Source organism: Mesocricetus auratus, unplaced genomic scaffold, assembly GCF_017639785.1.
Source record: "Mesocricetus auratus isolate SY011 unplaced genomic scaffold, BCM_Maur_2.0 Super-Scaffold_100022, whole genome shotgun sequence".
Taxonomy (NCBI): domain Eukaryota; kingdom Metazoa; phylum Chordata; class Mammalia; order Rodentia; family Cricetidae; genus Mesocricetus; species Mesocricetus auratus.
This window is the reverse complement of record NW_024429203.1, coordinates 25,810,925-25,823,532: the sequence shown is the minus strand read 5'-3', so window position 1 is coordinate 25,823,532 and position 12,608 is coordinate 25,810,925. Positions and strand designations below refer to the sequence as shown.

General features: G+C 44.1%; 1 long non-coding RNA gene across 1 annotated transcript in view; it reads left to right on the top strand.

The window, feature by feature from the left end:
* LOC121133490 overlaps positions 1-11,716 on the top strand; it is a 34,037-nt gene extending 22,321 nt beyond the window's left edge. The window contains exons 3-4 of the long non-coding RNA XR_005870339.1: positions 8,938-9,087; positions 11,256-11,716. This is a non-coding gene — a long non-coding RNA (uncharacterized LOC121133490). The remainder of the gene's footprint in view (positions 1-8,937; positions 9,088-11,255) is intronic.
* Positions 11,717-12,608: the final 892 nt, after the last annotated feature.

Genomic DNA, 12,608 nt, shown 5'->3' with positions numbered 1-12,608 from the left:
GAAGACACATGACCAAGGATAGAATGAAAACTCAAGTCTCATATCCAAACTATTTAGGGATGGAAGAAACAGTACAGGAATTCAGAAATAGGGGAGGGTTGGCTGCTTTGATGGGTGCGTTAGGGAGATATTGTGTGATCATATGATGGGCCTATAGCAAGACAACATTGAAATTTCAGACTCAAAAGTGCCAGGCATAGGATACCTCCCTATGAATTATTGGACAATTCCAATCTGGCTCCAAAGAACTGGTGTTTCCTGGGAATCTGCTGGTCTTAAGTCAAGGTCGGAAGCCTGAAGCTGGTTCAAATATCAGCAAACGATTCAATCACAGCAGCAGCAGACTAGATGAACTCAGCGGTGAAGGTCAAGCCAGCCAGAAAAGAAAGCTTCCTCCTCTTGTGTATTTTTATGTGGGTTGCTACAAGAAGGTGCTTCCATGTTTAGGATGAGTTGTCTCACATTAGGTAATACCATCAAGCTAATGCTCCATGGACATGCCCACAGGTCCCAAACTGGCATAGACAAGCCCCCGTCGTTACTCTCCCCAGGTGATTCCAGGTTGTGCCCAGTTGAAAATTAAACCGATCACAGGAAGTAAGGGTTTATTTTGATTTCTAGTTGAAGAAAGGACCCAGAAGACATGGTAGCAGGAGCATGCAGCCGCTGCCACACTGCATCCCAGTCAGGAAGCATGGAGAGATGAGTTGCTGTTATCCACCTTCTTTCATCTATTTATTCTTTCCAGAATGCCAGCGCATAGGTTGGTGCTGCCCACAATTGGGGTGGATCCTCCACTCTCAATTAAGCCTGTCTGGAAACAGCATCTTACTGCCATCCAGAGGCATGGTCCTTGGTTATCTTAATCCAGACAAGTTGACAGTAGGTATTAATCACCACACCTCCTCAGGGAGAGTTGGGCCAAGCCCCCAGTATAATACCCTGTTTACTGAGTCTTTTGTATACAGAAAGTTCTCCATCCCAGCTAAACTGACTCCTTTCTGCTTGCTGTTTCCTCAGAAAAGATTGACAAGAAGGCCTCTTCCGACCAATGCCAACCCTTCAAAAACATGAAGCCAGTGTCTTAAGTCCCTCTAGCCTTGCTCTTTTTTTTTCTAAGTGTATGTCCTTTCCTTTATCTGTCCTCTAAGGTACCATTTCCCGTTCATACTGTCCTTTGCTTTTTCTTCCATTATTCTTCAAGCACAGAGCCCAGACAGGACATGGTGTCTGAAGGGACACCAACTGCACATATTATCCATGTCTGTTTTGAAGAGTGTTGTGGTTATGTGAGCCCAAGAGGTCCTTTGGCCAGGTGCTGACAAGCTTTATCACAAGGCCTGTGAACAAGGCATGAAGCCTGGGGGAGGCCACAGAGGCAGCACTCTTGTCTTCCAGAAGAAATAGTGTATGCCAGCTCTTCAGAAATCTCCACTTCCTGTTCCTTACAGGGCCCGTGATCACTGGCTCTGCCTCAATAATCGCCCTGGCTGTTCTGGGGAACACTGTAGCTTCTTCATGTGCTCATGTAAAAGGCAATGCCCACAGAGGCCTACGGGATACACAAAGCAACCGGCAGTTTGTGGTGTTAAGGAAAACAACATTGGCCAGCGAGAGGATGGAAAATAGGAAATCAATGGCACGTGAAGACTGGGCAGAGCAATTAGGACCAGGGGACTGGATCTTGCTCATGGCTGGTTGCTTAGTAGGAATTATGGCCAGGATTATTTCTTCTCCTGGAAGTTCCTGAGCCTCCTGCCATTTCCAGACCATGAGGCTAATGCATGGAGGGCATTAAGGTTATAGGAGTGGGGCTGGTTAGATGACTGCACACACACACACACACACACACACACACACACACACACACACACACACACACGGGCTCACAAAATGGCTGCATAGTTTTTGCCTCATTTTTTTCCGCTCAACTTGAAGAGAAATCTATTTCTCAAGACCTTAAATCTGAAGATACTTTAAAACTCGTTTTAGACAATGAAATGCAGCAAAATAAGTTGTGAATCTGTTCCAAGTCTAGACATTAATAGTTTGTGTGCTCTGCTCTCTCTCCAGAAGAAGGTGTTGCTATGTGAAAAGGCAACCTGTGGATGATGGGAGATAATTCGGTCCCATCATTCTGTTACTACAGAATTGCCATAGCCAATCAGTAGGTGTGGGAGTCAGGTATCCTGAAACAGTTAACCTACAACCTACCCACGGGGTGGCTGCAGTCACATGAGGGAACCTAGCCAAGACTGACCCACCCTAACCCTAAGTCACATCTACAGAACCTCCCAGCAGCCTTGTGAGTAATTGCAGTTTTTGAAGCCATTGGGTTTGGGATAGCTCACTGTATAGCAGTAGTTAGATGAGACACAGAAAGAAATACTAGGGGTAAGAGATATTGCATGCTAGACCTCAATGATGTTAGGATCTAGGATCTAGACCTCAAGGATCTAGGCTTCTCTGTAATCTGGGATTATTTCTTTGTTCCCTCTCCAAATATATATATATATATATATATATATATATATATATATATATATATATATATATATATATATCCTTATTAAGGCTCTTGTCCAATGCGACTGCGTTCTGGCTTCTGTGGCTTCCTTTGTCAGGGGCATTGCCTCATTTCTCCTCTCCTTTTGCCTGGTTAATTCCTAGTCTGTCACCCTGTTTAGTGGTCACTTCACCTACCATGACCTATCTCTGCTCTTTAGTTGTCTTTCTTTATGTCTTTCCCTTGCTTCTACATTGTTTTCACATCTGTATGGCCCTTGTTCTTGTTATGAGCACAGATATTCTCAAAGCCACTAGGTGGTTCTGCTGAGAATTCAGGGCTAAAATGAACCTAGTCACTGTGGGTAGAGATGTGTGTTTGTGTGTGTGAGAGTGTATATGCATGTGTGTTTGTGCATAGAAGTGTGTATGTGTGTTGTCTGTGTGCATGTTCATGTGAGTGTGTGTTTGTGCATGCGAGTTTGTGTGAAAGTGTTTGCAAGTGTGTGAATATGCTCATGTTGTGGCAGTGGGGGGACTATTCCTACATGGATACAACTCTCTTCCTACCTCCCTCTTTCCCTCAGCTATCTTTAAGCTGCTGTTCTTGTGAACAACCCACCCCCCTCCCTGCAACTGCAGGGCTACCTCTCTGTGTCACATTCTACTGTCATTCTGCCTTCAACAGACAAGAGGCACGAAAGCGTGATGTTTCTCTTTGTTGCTCTGTCCAATAGTTTACACAAAACCACCGACAAAGGCTGTTTCCTGCAATGTTTTGCAAGGCAGAGGAGGAGCATACAACAGAGACCTTGATGTGAACAGCAGCTTGTTCTTAGAAAGTCCTTTGAATGTCCCTACTGCCATCATCTTCTCTGAGTTTGCCTATTCATGGTAATAGATTTTTCTCTCTTTTCCCGGATAAATTTTTTTCTCTTTGTTACCTTTTCCACTTTTCTTTACTCTTCCTACTGGGGCTACTTAACGGGACAAAAAGCTCATCTCTCTAGTTCAGAGCAGCTCCTTGGTTTTCCACCCGTCCTGGCAGGACGGGCCTGGCCCTGATGTATCTTTTTACCATGCGTTGCCCATTGAGATGTGCGGATTAGGAGAATACAGCTCTCTGGTTCCTGGAGTTCTGCAGTTAGCTTCAGCACGAGTGGTTTCTTCTCTGTCCAGATATCACTTGTGACTATTTACCAGTTTCTCTGTCCCTTGCATAGAGTGCGTAAGAACTGTTTCTACCTTGGAAACATGAATGTGTTCTTAGGACTAAGCAGAGAAATAGAACAGGCACACAATGCATATTTACTAGGTAACTGATGCCAAAATCAATGCACAAAGGAACCGTGTGGGCCCTGAGTGAAGCTGAAGGAAGGAATGTACCTGGATCTACCAGGAAGGACAAACGCTGATGAAGTAGTCCTTGGAGAATACGAAGAGTAAAATATCTGTATATCTATAGCTGTATCTACCTATATCTGCATGTTTATATCTATCTATATCTCTCTCTTCATACATACAAGCATAATTCATACATACGGGAGACCTCATTCAGCTGTCAAGCCTATGAGGAGAAATCTCAGTTTGAAATTAGAAAGACAAAGGCCACAGCCGATCAGTCTGCAAGTAGGTAGTGAGTAAAGGAAGACATGAAAATAGGACGTTGTGACAGGGATGGAGACCTGAGGCCCTAGAAGTCCTTCTGCCTTGTAGTGCACAGCTGACTCAGGGGTTAATGAAGTGAGACCAGGGACCATTATTTCATTCTTCAAACTCATTCGGCTACTTCGGAACTGCCACCTCACTTGGGTGTGTATGTTTGCGTGCAGGCAGGTGCACGCACTGAAAGAGGTGCATGCCGGCTCCTGCATCAGACCTTAGGATCAAGTGGGAAAGTGCTGGCGACTTCAAAAAGCACACCTCTTAGTGTCTGTGGGAGTTCAGGATGAAGAAATTGTGGGGTCCATACTTCCCTGGACTCTATCAGTAGGTTAGAGTACCTAACGTGTAAGGTTACTAGAAGCTTATGTGAAATAAAATCTTCTGAGGTAGGTTCTTGGGACTTAGCTGATGACTTTCAGTAGACTGGATCAATTAATGTGGTAATGATCGACAAATACTTTCAAGCCACCAGTGATGTGTCGTGTGCCTTACTAAGCTAGATGGATATGAGGGATTGAGCTGTGCTTTTAGGTGCTTGTGGGTAAAGACACCTTAATGTGTTGCCCTGTACACACATGTGAGGTCAGGAAGTGGCAATAAGGGTTTATTCTAAGTATTCCACACAGGGTCTAAAAATGAACTCTTTCTGCTGCACCAACTCCTGCAGGGATAAGGGCAGGGATAAGAAAACGGCAGTGGCTTCTGGGAGAGTGAGTCAGCTATGGGGCTCGCACACCGCCACATCCCAGGTTTTCCTACAAGATTTCCCCACTGTCCAAAACTCGATGAGGTCTGACCTTGCAAGATGGGATGAGCTCCCAGCCCAGAGCGGTGTGACTGCAGCCGAGGACCAGCCCATTCATAACCCAGGCACCGACAAACCCGTTAGCGACATTGCTGCGGGCGGGCTATTACTTACAATGTAGTTAGTGTCGCTTAACCAGAATGGATGGTATGCAGTATTTGAGAGAAGAGCCCTAAGTCTGATGGAGAGGAAAATAAGTTACAGCAATGGTATGCTGGTCTAGGGAAGCAGGGGACAGGGCCACCGGTTACGAGTGAAGACGGGTCACCCCTATTCAATACAGTTGTTCTCTCCTTTTGGTAAAATGTTTAAGATGAAAATGCCCCGGGAAGAACCTGATGGGAGATTAAATCATTGTTCACAGGAAACTAGAAAGGACTGCAATGAAAATAAGAATTCTGTGGGAGAAAGAGCACCAGAGGTTAGGGCAGAGAGAAACATGGCCACGGGCAGGACGCTGAAAACTTGTAGTGGCAACTTTTTCTAAGGCTGGTCTAGTTTTGCCACCTTAAGGGTCTCCTCCACAGTTTTCAAAGTTCAACTTTCAAACCATCAAAGACAGCTCTGGCCATCACTGCTGACTCTCTTTCAAACTGTCAACTTCTATGTCTCACTGTGATTTCTTTCCCTAAAGAGCCTGTTACTCATGAAGAATACCGGAAAGACATGGGTAGATGCTTTATCCACCCCCTTCACACCCTACCCTCGATTCCTTAACCCATTCCTTGGATTCCATCAGCATTGTTTAATGTTTAGAAAAATACATCTGAAGGTTGCTCCTTAGAAACAGTTAGTGGTGTACTTTTGAGAGGACACCCCAGTGGGCCCAGACCACCAACCCCTAGCTCAAGTTCTAGTTCCATGGTAAAGGTTTTCATGAATTTCCAGGCCCATGTTGCTTTCTTCTGCTTGGTAGTGGAATAAAGTCACTGAGCTGAAGACTTTATTGGCTTAGGGGAGACAGATGGGCTTGCAAGGCCTGCAACTTTTGAGCCACGCGACCTTACCCCTGCAAGTCTCTAATTCTTGCTTTAAAACTAATTGACCGTAGTACCGATTTCACAGAGTGGATGCCATTATTGGTGCTTAGTTCTGTACACATTCAGTAAAAAGTGTGCCCCTCATTCTCTCTCTGTTCCTTTTCCAGAATTAGGAATAAGAAGAGAACTCTGTTATGGGACTCATGAGGTTGAACACCTCATTCTAATTTCACCACTAAATGGCAAGCTGACTTTAGATGAGACATTTAAACTTAACCTCTCAATTTTTTAACCTATGAAAGGTGAGATGAACATTTCATAGAATTCTTCAATTAAAAGAGAACATAGGCAGCGTTTTTTTTTTCAGTTGCTGAGAAGTAAGATACTAAAGCCAGAGAGAGCTGTGAGGTATCATCTAGGGTCAGCCTTCTACCAGGACCTCTTTGAGACTGCTTGAAACTTGCATGGTTGGAAAACAGTGCTCGAAAGACAGGATTATTTTGCTGACAGACACAAAAGGGGGATTTAAAGTTTATAATGGAAAATGACTTAACAAAGATCATGGAGTTAAAATTCCTTTGCACTTTCCTATGATACAGTAGAGAACCAGACACAGGTGATGCTCTGCATCAGGTGCCTAGGCTTGAGATCTGGAAAGATGTTGCAGCTAATAAGCAGATTGAACTCTCTGAGACTTTCTAACCATTGAGGAATTCAGCCCTTTAGATTAATACCTACCACTGTCCCAAACACCACACACACACACACACACACACACACACACATACACACACACGGGGGGGAGGAAAGGAGGCAGCAGAGCACAGAGATCCTTCACAGTTCCTGCCTTATTCAGCCACTTTGACCTCAATGAGATACATGAGTTAGGGTGAACAACATATTCTTTCTCTTTCCTCACCCATAGAGATTGGCCAGGCAAGCAAGCAATGACTCCACAGTCATTCTTTTCAATGTAATGATGCAATAAGGTATCACTAGATGGTGAAACAAACATTGTTCCCCTCAATCTGACTTAACACAAAAGAAGCTTGTTGTCTCAGTTAATTGCTAGGTGGCCCTCAACATGACACAGGGCCCGACATCTTTCAGTGTTACCTCTGTATTCTCACCTGAGATGTAGAGGCCTCCACATTTATTGGGTAGATGGGAAGAAAGAATATTATTAAGTTCCGTGGTTTGGTAGTACTGCATACCACTTTCTCTTATATCCCATTAACAATGCTAGTCATATGGCCCTTCACTGCTCCAAGAGAGGCTAGGAAATGACAGCTTGCTATTGGACGGTTGTTTGGACCATAAGCTCTGTATCACAATGCTGGCTAGCTCTGCCATCGAAAAAGAGTCAGTTTCACGTAGTAAGAGTAACATGCATTGGAAGGTGACATGGGAGGTCTTGGCAGGGACAGCATCAGCATGTAGGATGCCTTCCCAGGCTTTCCCACAAAGAGTGGAGACAGCAGAAACTGAGAAGAGAGTACTTGAGCCAGCAGAGTTTGAGGGCCAGGAAGGAGCCAAGAAATATTTTCATTCTGGGTTCTAAGATAGTCATACAGGATAGAAACATTTGACCTGGGGGAAATGAGGACAAGCAATGCTCAAAAGATGAGCGGAGAAGTTATTGAAGGAAAAATAGAGTTTTCACGGTACCCATGATCCTGAGTGGTGGGAGAAACAAACACAAAAGAAGCTATAGTCTATCTTCCCTTTCATCCTCGCACAACTCTTCCTTCTCTATGGCCTTGGGCAGGTCACCTGAACATGTTATAAAAACAATGATCCAAATGCCTATAGAACCCAGTGTCTTTGAGTTATAGGTCTAGGCAATGTTCAGAATATATCAGGAGCATAGGCTAGGCACTAACTAATACCTTCAACCTGAAAAAAACAAATCTGAGGAATAGCCACAAGTAGATCATGCCTTAGCTTAAGCAGCATAAAGCCTGTTCTCTCCATGTGTGTCACCTGAAAGTGGTGCCTAGAGGGATGCTCTGAAGGCCATGTGGGTTTTCATGTTCTGACTGCTCTGCTATTGAGGTTCATTGTTATTTCAGATGGGATGCTGCAAATGAGCACAATTATCCTGATGTGTATGGACAGTTGGGTGCACAATAGGTTGGGATTATTAACTCTCTTATTCAGGACACTACATTTCTATTAATGTTACATTAGCTGTGTTGAAAGCCATGTACCATGCTATTACATAATGAGCTTACAGACAACTAATCCCCTATGGTTTTGTTTTACATGAATTTTTGGAAAACGAAGACTTCTCCCCACTCTGCATTTACACAATTAATTTTAGATCTACGAGGTGGGACCTTCAGTGTACCTCAGGTAAATTTCATCTTGTGTATTCTGTCCCATCCTCCTGGTCTGCCTTTTGAATCTAGATTTTTATCACTGAGAGTTATTAGCTGTCCGCCCAGCTGGGTGCCATCTGCAACTTTGATAAGCAAGCTTTCTGTGTGATTTAGGCAGGCATTTGTGATGGTCAAGTTTCAACTGTTTTGCATAGACTATTGTTAAAATGAGATCGTATCCCTTTGCATATATTAGCCAATGAAAAGAAAATTAGTAGACCAGTCAACTTATGGATGAGTTACTGCCTACCCACAAGGTGACATGCAAAAAAAAAATTCACCTTGCCTCTGCTTCACTTTGCTGTCTTTCCTGGGAGGTACAGGGGAATGGAAGACATGTTTTTTTAGTTCTGATTAATTGTTTTCCTCTTGTTTGAAGGCTAATAGATGTCTAAGAGGCATACCAACCCTCAACTATCCAGAGAAAAGCTTCTGTTTTCTCTCAAAATCTATTCTTCCTTTAGTCTGTTTCATCACAGAACATGACAACTGCATTCTTCCAGCTGCACAGTCCATAGACCTTAGCATCATTGTTGACTCTTATTTTCCTTTCTCACCCCAAATTCCAGTTGTCAACAAATTGTTTTGCCTTATGTTTCAGAAAATATCCAAGACACTATCCTGGGTCTAGTCCACTACTCCAATTGTCTCTACCCCAAGCAGAGGTGCTGCCACCACTGTCCTGTTGTGTTGCTGTAGCCTCTTCCTGATCCACCACTGCCCAGCTGTAGTCTGCCCTCCTCTGAGCAGCGTAAGTCATCTGTTAGGAAACTAAGTCAGAACACACCCCCTTCTGTTCAAAATGCCCCAGTAACCCCACGCTTGTTCAGAATGAAGTCTAAATGACACATTATAGTCAAAACCATTCTGGGGGACAAGACCCCTCAGTGTCCCCTGACCTCTCTGGATGCTCCTTTTTGCTCATTGACATCAATCATAGTTCTTGTTGCCCATGGGACACTCTAGGATCTTTTTCTGGTTGTTTGTCCTGCTGGATGGCTCCTTTCCTGCTCATATCTGTTCCCTGACCCACCCACCTTAGGGGGCCTCTCTGGACCATGCTGCTTCATATGCTCCCTAACCAACCTTAGGAGCTTTCTTGGCCATCTGTACAAAATGCAACACCCCTTTCCTTATTATAATGCTTTCTCCATAGCATTTAGTGTTGCCTAATATAACACATTGAGTTTGGGTTTATGACATGTGTCTTCCCTCTAGCTACAAACAAGGGTTTCCTTTTGCTCAGTACTCTACTCCCACACGGAGAATGTGCCATGCACATATGAAGCCCCCATAAATATCTGAGAAGCAAATACGCTGATGGTACCAAGTTAGCCTTCAAACTTTGAGATGTCTTCCTGGTCTAAGTTTCCCCAGCTACACTACAACATAATATTTGTTCAGTATAATTCAAACATATTTCTCTCAACACTAGGGAACACTTCCCTCAAGTGAACATACACTTATGCAGGAATGGAATAGATACATTCAGCCAGAAAACCCCTCTCCCCTTTTGATTATATTAATGAATCACATTAAAGTGAACTCTTCTGGCTAAAAAGAGAGCAGGAAAATGATTCGAAGATCATCAGTCCCTGTGCCTGCTTCTAAGTCCTCCTCATGGAGGAAGTTAAAACACACACACACACACACACACACACACACACACACACACACACAAAACTCAGCCTGGACACATGGAGGAGAGCCTAGGCCCTGCCCGGGATACTATGACAGACTTTGAAGATTCCCCATGGAGGGCCTCACCCTCCCTTGGGAGTGGAGGGGAGATGGGGTGGGGGTTTGGGGGCAGTTGGTGGGGGTTGGGAGAGGAGGGGAGGGTGAGAGAGCTGGGATTGACATGTCAAGCAAGCTTGTTTCTAATTTAAATAAAATTAAAAAACACACACACAAAACTCAAAGTGTAAGTTGATCAGTGTGATGAGTGCAAGTTACCAGAATCCAATGCTAAGAATAACTGTGTATATATCATCATTTATGAGAGGTTTTTTTCCAAAGGGGAAGCAATTATCTTTTAAACCTTATTTGAGCTCCATTCTCACTTCCTCCCTCTCTCCCCCTCAGCACTGACATGGGGGATGGGTTAGAAGCTCACAGAAGGTCTTGCTTCAAGATGAAAATAATGATGAGATAGGAGCATCTGGAGCTACCTTTCAGGCACACCTGCCCCGGATGCGGAAAGGGGGCTATGGTTTTAGTGAAAGATGCACCTGAGATTTCTCGAGTGACTCAACCCATTGTAGAAGTGGAAGGACATTCAGTCTCCCAAATTAAATGCAGGCTCAATTAGAAATTTCGCTGAAATTCGAAATTACAACCATTTCTCCCCCTAAACGACAGGATTACATGGCATCGCCGAGAAACTGACAGGTAATTTGAGAAACTAAGGTTCCTTGGACTCTGTAGTTAATGGAGAATTTAGCACCAATTCTTGTGTAATTTGCACTTCTGAGAAGCAGAATTATTATAAAGTCAGACATCTCCAGCACTTTCGACTCTTGGATCTGCCAGGTTTTAAGATGACCAGGAATGTAGAAGGACTAGGGTCAAAGGTCACCATTTCAATATCTGAGGCTGCCTGGCTCCCCCAAACTGGCATTTGAACTGAAGAGTTGGAAATTGGAGGTGACATTCAGAAGTCTCTGAAAATTATAACCCTGACTTCCTCCTGGAGACGCTTATCTGAATCCTAGCTTCCCCTTTGATGAGGTTACTGAAAAGGCACTCTGCTCCGCACTCTTGAAAGATAACAGACAGCACCAGTGAGGCCTAAGTGTATCCCTTGGGGGGAAACAGTAGCAGTTGTAACAAGCAGGGACACTAATTAAAGGGTCTGGGAAACTTGCTGGGGATGAGGGAGTCTGCCCCTGATGCCTCTTCTCTCTGGGCTTCTTGCAGGAGCGATGCCCTGAGCCACAAGGCCCTTTAATAGATGCTCCTCAACACTGCTGCCCCAGGAAGCAACATTTGTGCTAGAAGGGATCACTCCTGGAGACCTGGCTCCCCTACTCCTCAACTGGCTGTTCCATTTGTCTTCCTGCTCAACCGGGACAGCACATGGACACCAAAGCTGCCTGCTTCTCAGGCATCAGGCAGGGCGCGCCAATCCAAGTTAGCTCACTCCTGTAGTAGTCTCACTATCTTTACCTGGCATGAGATGAAAAAAAAAAAAAGACTAGCACAGCTGTAAAGGTTATAGGGTTAATGTTTTGGGCTACTGGTCAAAATCATAATGCTTTTCTTTATAAGCTCATGGAATTTAGTCAAGACTTTTGAATAATGCTGGAGCAATTTAAAAATTAATATAAGGGGACTGGGGAGATGGCTCAGTCAATAAAGATGCTTGCTGCCAAGTCTAATGACCCGAGTTTGATCCCTAGGATCCACAACATGGAAGGGAAGAATGGCTTCCCACAAGTTGTTCTCTGATCTCTGCATCACTGCAGGTGTGACACACACACACACACACACACACACACACACACACACACAAAACCTAACCCCTAGCCTGCAAAGCTGGGCATGAAGACATGCGTGGAGAGGAGGGGCAGACCCTGGGAGCTCCCTGGCTATCCAGCCTAACTAAATTGGTGAGCCCAGGTTCTTGGGACAGGCACTTTTTTCAAAACCCAAGGTGGCCAGCTCCTGAGTAATGGCACTTGACGTTGTCCCCTGTTCTTCACATTTATCAGAATACATGTGCATGTACATCTATGCATCCAGACACCCATACACATACCTCCCACACCCACACAATTTACATATAAAATCTATCTTGAAATGTATTCATTGTTCAACAGGTATACAATAAATACTGTGTACAGAGTCTATTACCTGTAATAAATAAAAGGATAAGTCTAGAGCATGGCTCTTACCCTACAGGCTTACACTGTAGTGAATGGTAAGGTATATGACTAATAGGTGAAACAGAACAGTGTTTAAATACATGCAATGGGAAATTACTTTACAGCCCTGTGTCAATCCCATAATTAGGTGTCATCATCTAGTTTCATGAATTCCTCAAAAATCTAACTATGGGTTTTCAAAGATGCCAGAGAAGCCACCATAGTCTGCATTATTCCTTATAAAATGAATCCATACAATGCTTAACTGATTACTCTATGTTAAAACAAGCAGTGGCCTTGTAAAGCAGTGAGAAAAAAACCCGTCATTATCTACATCTACAGTATCTACATGGAAAAAGACAGTTTTAGGAGCCTGGCAACCATGGGCCTGGGGCCAGTGGACAGC